This window comes from Lactuca virosa, chromosome 4, assembly GCF_052849685.1.
Source record: "Lactuca virosa cultivar CGN04683 chromosome 4, Lactuca_virosa_CGN04683_v6, whole genome shotgun sequence".
NCBI classification, from domain to species: domain Eukaryota; kingdom Viridiplantae; phylum Streptophyta; class Magnoliopsida; order Asterales; family Asteraceae; genus Lactuca; species Lactuca virosa.
Genome location: NC_136429.1, coordinates 468,010,165 through 468,018,826, shown reverse-complemented (window position 1 = coordinate 468,018,826; position 8,662 = coordinate 468,010,165).

Genomic DNA, 8,662 nt, shown 5'->3' with positions numbered 1-8,662 from the left:
TGAACCTCAAATACTATTTTTAGAAGACGGTTGTAACTGTTCTAATGAAAACAATAATTGTAATGTTGATCTTGATGTTGAAAATGATGGTTCTTTTGTTGAGATTAATACGTAGTCTGGTTAAAAACATGAATGAGAGTGACATTTACCGTTCAGATTCTGAATCTAGTAATGTCGATGAAGATGTTATAAGTGGTCGTGGCAATCCCGAAACTCCAAAAGGTAAATTGACTTTTAGTTGTTATTATAATTGATTCCTTAATGAACATAAGTAATATACATAATAATGTTAATATAAATGTAATTTATGGTGTAAGCAAGTTGTTCCATGATGAATCATCTAGTAGTAATTAATATCAGTCTCCTCGGGGTCATATTTATTGGATACCAAATGTTCTTGATACCAAAGGGGTTCTAGTCCAACGGTATCAGGTGTTGTCCTCCCTCCTTAAGTTTGAGGGTTCAAGTTCCATCGTGGACATAAGTAGAATTAAATAGTGGTTTAAGAGTAGTTTAAATTTATCGTTTAAAAAAAAAACCAAATGCTCCTGATTGAATATAGCCAATAATGTGGTCAAGATATCTATCATATGATCACGTCAAAGTTATATATTACTACTATGTTGTTGAATGTGGATTTCATGTTAGGAAAACAACTTGGAAGAAGATTAATGGATCTGTTACATTGAGATATTTTGTTTAATCGACAAGGTGATCCCAACACATCTGAAGTTTATACATTGGAGAATACATATTCAATATAGGTGTTGTCCTCCCTCCTTAAGTTTGAGGGTTCAAGTCTCATCGTGGACATAGGTAGAATTAAGGAATGGTTTAAGAGTAGTTTAAATTTGTCGTTTAAAAAAAAAACAAATGCTCTTGATTGAATATGGCCAATAATGTGGTCAAGATATCTATCATATGATCACGTCAAAGCTATGTATTACTACTATGTTGTTGAATGTGGATTTCATGTTAGGAAACACAACTTGGAAGAAGATTAATGGAACTGTTACATTGAGATATTTTGTTTAATCGAAAAGGTGATCCCAACACATCTGAAGTTGATACATTGGATTCTAATTCTAGGTACAAAAGATGGTTGATATGCATCGAGGAAAGACAAAACCATAAATTGTATTTTAAGCAGAATATGCATTTGTTGAGTACAAAATGAAACATGATTATATGGATAAAGTTTTTATTTTTAAGATGCCAAGTTAGAATGTTGGTACTGTAGTAGCACATCGATATTTGCTAGATTACATAGAGGATATAATTACCATGTTGAAAATATTAATGACTTTATTACTTTAAGAATTTTTCTCGTGATCTAAATTGTCATGTTGGTGGATCAGATGCACAATATCATGTTGATAAGATGAAATAAAGAGTTAAGCATGTTCCAGCTTTTCATTTGAGTATACAATAGTTGAAAAGAAGCGTGTATGTCTTATCTTACGATTAATAAAAAGAAAATCGATAGGGAGCGAGATCGAGAAAGGAGAAGGTTGTTGGAGGTACGTGTTTCCAGTGAGGAAGGAGTGGTGAAAGGGGGTGGTTTGGTGGTGCTTTTCATTTCCTTCAAGGTAAGTTTCTTCTTTCTTATTTTTTTCTTCCTCTTTTGTTCGAATTCCACCATCACCACCGTTGGCCGCCGTAGCTGTCGGTCATGGACGCCATCGTTGATCACCACTTGCAACCTCACATTGGTGGTAGTGGGTGGTGTTCCTTCTTTCCAAATTTGTCTTGCTTTGAGTAATTGGAAATCCTAAAACCCTAAATTAGTGATTTTTCATATAGCCATTGTACTTTGGATTTGTGACTTTTGGTTTATAAAATGGCTATTAAGTTATCACTACATATTTTTGTTATAAAGCATCTATTTTCCAACATTGGCGTTGATTTCCATAAAGACTTAATGGTTTAAGAAGCTATCTTAACCCAAAACATAAAGTTATGATTTGCTGTGAATTACCCTAATTTGTCCAGATCTTTGAAAAATCATAACTCATTCATGGATGATTCTTTTTAGTCGAAACTCGTTCCCAAAGTTTAGAAATTAAGTGTACTTTATTTCATTAGTTTTGGCCGAAAGCTGGAACTACACATGCCTATGGTGAAGAGTGTGATTTTCACTGATTGGTCCGGTTTTAGCTGCTATGACATGTTGTTTTGTAAAATTCATAAATAAATTGTAGAAAAATCGTATGGTCATGTGCAAGTAGTCTCTGGAAATATAAGAGACAAAATAACTAAATATAAGAGACAAAATAACTGGAATATGAATTGAGATTTCAGTTTTGATAGGTTTTAGTAGGGAAAAGGTAGTCTTGAACAAGCTGTTTTTTTGGGGTTATTTTTTGGGGAAATAACCCAACGAGCATATATTTTGTGTTAAGTACCAAGGGGTCAATATTAAATTAATTTTAATGATGTTATATGGAGGTTGTGAGGTGGTTGTTAAGGCCAACAAAAATAAATAACCCTAAATCTTTTACACTAAAATAGTGTATAGTGGTAAAGGGGTCGATCCACGGAGATTGGTTTAATTTATAATTCTATGGAAAATCTCTTTGCAAAAGTACTTGTAAAATGACAATAAAATAAAAATGGGGGTTTTGATCTTTTTGAAATACTTAAATTAAAACTAGAATTAAACTAGAACTTAAATGAACAATTTGGCAAAAATAAGAATTTGATGTGAAATCAATAAGAGAAAGATGGTTGACTTAAGGTTTCCTCACTTTGACTTTTGATGAACATATCATTAGAATCCAATGGTGCAATACTTGATTTAAACCCTAATTTGGCTATAGTAATCCTAGGAGCTTGAGATTACCTAGACTTTTCTTAGTTGTTGAAATGGTTAGAGAAGCTCATAACAATTTCCTTAGTCAAAGTCACTAATTCCAATAAGCATGTAATTAGTGAAAGTCAACTAGCATTAAGAACCAAAAAGTCACCAAATCCAAGAGGAGTCAAAAGCTTCCACTACCATGTTGGAGAAAATGTTTTTATGATTGTGTGAAGTAAAACTAACACAAGAATCACTTGTTGTTTGCTAATTTGAAGATCCTTTACTTAATCCAGAAATTAGCCAACTAATCACCACAAACACATTTAAACTCATGAATAAAAACATACAATCAATGATAAGATGTTAAAACACAAAACATTTTCATAAAGATTCAAACACAAATTCATGGATTCTTCAATATTCAACAAACGTTCAAAGGATTCAACAAAAGTCAACCAAGATTTGTTTAGCCAAGCATGGCTAAACTCAAGAAAATAAAGTTAGTAAAGATTGTACCCAACATTTAACAAGAATCAAGAGGAGAAATGATGAAGTTCTTGAGGGTTCTTGGCCTTCAAAATGCTCCCAAACTCCAGAGGGAATGTGTCAAAATCGGATGTCCAAGATAAGGCTAAAGAGGCACACCAACCTTCCCAATTAGAGCTCTATACAAAATCCCGAATTTGCCCCTGCAGGAATCCATGCGGACCGCGTGGAAATCTTATGCGGGCCGCGTGAGGTGTGACGGATTTTGGGCTTCTTCAAGTCTTGGCCCCCCACAAGTATTCCATTGGCCCAGTTCGAGTCCGATCAGCTTCTAGCCCGTTTTTCTTCAAGTTCTCTTCAATTTGAGCCCAATTTAACTTTTCCAAATCCTCCAAAGCTCTCGTAATCGCCCGATCATCAATCTCCGCACACTTGAAAATTCCCCCGCATCTTGCAAATTTAAAGTTTAATTCTTCCAAGCCTTCAAGTAATTGACAAGCCCACTTCCTGCATCATCTCCATAGCCATCAAGCCCAAAGTCCTCGTTTTCCTCCAAGTCCAATCGCTTTCCAAAGATCCCACTCTGCTAGTCTCCTTAAAATCTGCAATTATACTCACGAAACTAGAAAGTACCCGAAATGGTCATAAAATAACAAAAAGCAAAATATGCATGGAAATTAACTAAAATGCGAATGAAATGTGCTAAAATAAACTATAAAAAGAAGTAAATAAAATGAAACTATCAAATCACCCCAAGCTTAAACCTTACTTGTCCTCAAGTAAGACAAGACTAAAATGAACTTGGGATGAACTATCCTAAGAAAAATAAAAAGAATGGATAGAACCGCGGAACGTGATCACCGTTAGTCAACATGGTCAGAATTGATCTTGCTATTATCTCATTACTTTTTCATCCGATAACAATGGGACCATAAACAACAGCTAGGACAACTCCTTTAGGTGACTAAGGAGGGATGGTCAATCGCAGCCCCAATGGAACATGCATACAATGAAGAACATCTGTAGTAGGGAGAAAGCAGTTGGATGGGTTCATGTGGAGCTCTTCTTTAAGTGCACACTCTTATCACAAAAGTTACGTGATCTCACGTCTGTTGGCCACTCTCAAATGTGATTGGGTTTCATCACTGGGGCACCATTTTAGGAATCAGTTCACTTAGTGTTGGCCCAAACCTCCCGTAGTATCCGACTCAACAGTCTCCCTAACATCACCAATTTGCGAAAAACAACTCGATCTATATACAATAAAACATACCTAAATAAATGAATATCAAACGTCGGTGACCAAAATGTAGGAAAGTTTGTTCAATAATTGAACCGGTTACCCATCTAAGATAATCGCCGCTTGGAATTTGCTTGAGATTTTTTTTGTTAACATAAATAAGTAGTAAAGTTGAAGGTAATTCACTATCATATTGAATTTTTGCTTTTTATCAAGAAAACTCTTTGACTCAAAATTTGGTTCCCAAGAGTATATAAGTGGAACTGAGGGGGGGGGGTAATAATATAATTCGAATGGTCTAAATGTGAAAATGATCATGTGTGGAGCATAAAGATGTAAGCTCCTCTTCAAACTTGCGATTTTTCAAAAATAATGAAAATGCCCAAATGTGGGCTAAGACTCTCTAAAATCCTAAGTAAATCGCAAAAAGGATATGGTGATGTAAAAAGACTGGACATGGATTCTACTCGGGGACAAGCGCCAGTGCTTCATCCTAATGGTTCAAACATGATCACGTGTGATCCTCTCGGCGGTAGTGACCGCAAGGCTAAGAAATTTATTGCTATAGTATATCCTACAGTTGTTAGTATTGCATGCGTAATTCTTCATGAAACTACCTGGCCATGATCACTTACCCCTTTAAGCTTCCAGCATCTGATCCCAAGTACGAAGTCCCAAACTACGGCTAGTGGTCCCGGTTCGATGTGTGAGATAGCAACAATATCCTGGACCAATAATGATACAATAACTATGAACCTGTTCCATGGCATCCAAAGGGGTGAGAATAAACAAACAACAAAAATGGATGCATGCTAATGTCTTAAGCTAAATGTTATGCAAAAATAGAAAGTAGAAAAGAAGAAAATAAAATCTTTTTGGAATTTTATAAAAAAAATGAATGCAAATTAGCTTAAAAAAAACTAAAATGAAATGCAACCTAACTAAAAAATGCATGAAAAAGTAAAAGCAAAAGGGAAATGCCCCACCCCAAGCTTAAGAACAAGCATTGTCCTCAATGCTTAAGGAAAGGGCAGAAATGACCTAAATCGGAGTGTCGGGCGGCGGAAAGTGTCCGTGGCGGTAGTGGTAATCCCACATATCCTGGACCTGCCAGGGAGTGGGCGCGATGGACTACTCCAGCTGATCAACACGGGTCACCACATCCTGGATGGCCCGGGTGTTCTCCTGCGTCGGAGTATCGATGCACTAAACCGTGGAGAACATAGTGGCGAATTGGTCGAAGAAGTTAGAGGAAATATGGTGGGATCTCGTGTCCCCCCTGCTGCTGTGGCTGAAATTGAGGCTAGGCAAAATGTTGTGGAGGCTGAAACTGGTCATCTTCATCACCCACAGGAGGAGGGTAGTCGGATGGAATGACCCATTCTTCGGGGTCGATTGGTTCGAAACACCCTATATACTCGTGAGGAAGAATGAGGTATGGCTGATTATCAAGGTTCCAAATGTGGCCACGTATAGTTTCACGGATGATTTTCATCCGCTGGAGTGCAAAGATGTCAAGGCGAGAGGGTCCGGACGCCTTTTCAAATTGAAGAGTGGAGAGAAGGATCTGAAGTGGGGGTCTAGATGCAATGAGTGTGATCAAGCCGCCGATGAAAATGTCCCCGGTGTCCATAGTGGTGAGATTATAGCATTTGGTGAAGAAGAAGATGGCAAAATCCGGGTTGGGTCCGTTTTCACGAGCCATGCACCATAGAAAGAACAATTCAGCTTTGGAAATTTGACCCACTTCAGAGCGGGCAAAAATGGTGCATGTAAGGACTCGGTGGGCCAGGCGTAAACATGGATGAATGATTGAGGAAGCCTTGGAGGAAGATGATGAGTATCATGGCTCGTGAGTGATTTGCTGCCAAAAATGGTGTTCGTTAAAGGTGGCGGGCCAACGATCCTGGTGGGAGTAAGTGTGATCCACAAGGGTACCCATTAAAGCATTGACGACCCGAAATGGAAATGACCTACTCTCTCCTAGCATTTGGAAGGTGATGGTGTTCGTATCGTCATCCATGCGGAATGTGGAGAGGAATTCCAAAGTCGGCTTAACATAGGTGGCTGCACGATTATGGAGAAACTGACCCCAACCAATGTTGTTAAAAAGTGCTTTAACTCCCTCAAGTACTCTGAGAGTTTCAAAAGACTCTTGATGGAGAAACTTGGTTGATTTGACCTTGCGCTTGTTGGAAACAAGAAATTCATATGTTTTGCGGTCGTCACGATTCAACAAACGAAATGGGCGTCATTGGATTTGCCTTTCGACCCACCCTTAGATGAACTAGGTCCGGTTTTGGCTCGCTTAGACATTGACTCGGGACAAAAATTTGACAATAATAATAATAGTCAAATCACACCAAATACCACACGGGTGATGACACAATTCCAACAACAAACTGGTATTTAACAAACAAATAATCAAGTTAAAGGAACGAGGATACCCAATTAGCTTAAACCCGGGACGAAGGATGGAAGCGTAATGAGAACCACCAAAGATAATCTCCAAGGCACACCCCAAGCTTATGGTTTTTCTCTGTGTTTGACGCTTGAATTGCTAAAAACAACCCCACAAACGAGCTTCAAGGTGATTTTCCGGCGACTAGAGTGGTGGCACTAGGAATTGGGCGAAATTTTTTTGTGAGTTTTTGGGGGAAATTGGTATGGTTAGAAAGCCCTTGATGAGAGAAACAAAACCCCGTGCTCGGAATCTCCAATGGTGGCCGGAGTTGGCCGGAAAATGCGAAAGAAGGCGGCGGTGGGTGGTGGTGGCGCCCGGAATTCCGGCCACAGATCGGACTGGATTTTGGGTGGGTTTGTAGAGGATGAAAAATGGTGAAGAATGGCGGTGGTCTCGCGGGATTCCGACCGGTAGAACTCCGGGAAATCGGATTTTTATGATAAGTGGGTTATGTGTTCTTGAGCTTCTAGAGAGAAAATGGTGGAGTGTGGGTAGGGTTAGAATGAAGAAGGAAGGTTGCTGGAGTGTTTAATCCTTGGTCAAATGAGGTCAATAGCCGGTCAATGTTGGTCAACTCATTAAACCCCTTGGTCAACAAAAGTCAAAACGAGTCAACAACTTAAAATCCAGTCAACGTGTAACACGCGGGCAGGGCGCGGGCCGCGTGCTGGTCACGTCTAGTTTCTTGAAAACCCAATGAATCTTCTGTTTTCTCGCGCGGGCTGCGGGCTGGCCGCATGGTGGCCGCATGTGCTGAACATCAAAAAAATGCTAAGTATCAGAAATCTGCGCGGGCCGCGTAGAACCCGCATGCTGGCCGCGTGAGCTGAACACAAAAAAAAATTCTAGGATCTACGTGGGCAAGGCGCGGGCCGCATAGAACCCGCACGAAGGTTTACGCGGGCCGCATGGAACCCGCACAACTTCCTGCACTTCAAAATTTGAGATTTTTCTAAAAACTTGAACTTTAGCTCAAAATGATCCCCGTAAGGCCCGGTTTCAAAATTTTCGGCAAAAGTCGGAATAAAACGGGGAATGAAGGGTGAAACCTTTCAAAAATTTATTTTCAAAATCCCGAAAACGCTTTTTTTAAAATGATTTAGTTGGATTTGGAAAAAGGATGAAAGCATAGCTTTCCAAAAATGCCCTTCTTTAACGTCTTTGGCGAGACGTCTTCCTTGCACACTTTAACACATCGGGACATCCAAATGGATGATTTCAAGAGCATTAGCATTGAAACCTTCATAGAACGACTTCAAACGGTGCCCATTGACTTTGAAAATTTGTCCCGTCTTTTCACTTTGAACTTCCACCGCCCCATGGTCGAAGGTTTTTATCACAACAAAAGGCCCAATCCACCTTGGTCTTAACTTGCCCGGAAATAACTTCAATCGTGAATGGTAAAGTAAGACCCTATGCCCCGGTTCAAAATGCTTCCGGGTGATGGACTTGTTATGGAAAGTTTTCATTTCCTTCTTGTAAATCATGACATTTTCATCTACTTTGTTTTTCGACTCCTCAAGCTCTTGGATTTGCAACCTCCCATGTATCCTTAGTTTTCCCGTATCCAACTTGTCAACCGCTTCATCAATTTCCGACTTTGAAGGATGGTCTTGTATCTCCCCTTTTATGCTTCTTTGGTTACGACCTTTACAAAAACTCATCTCTAACA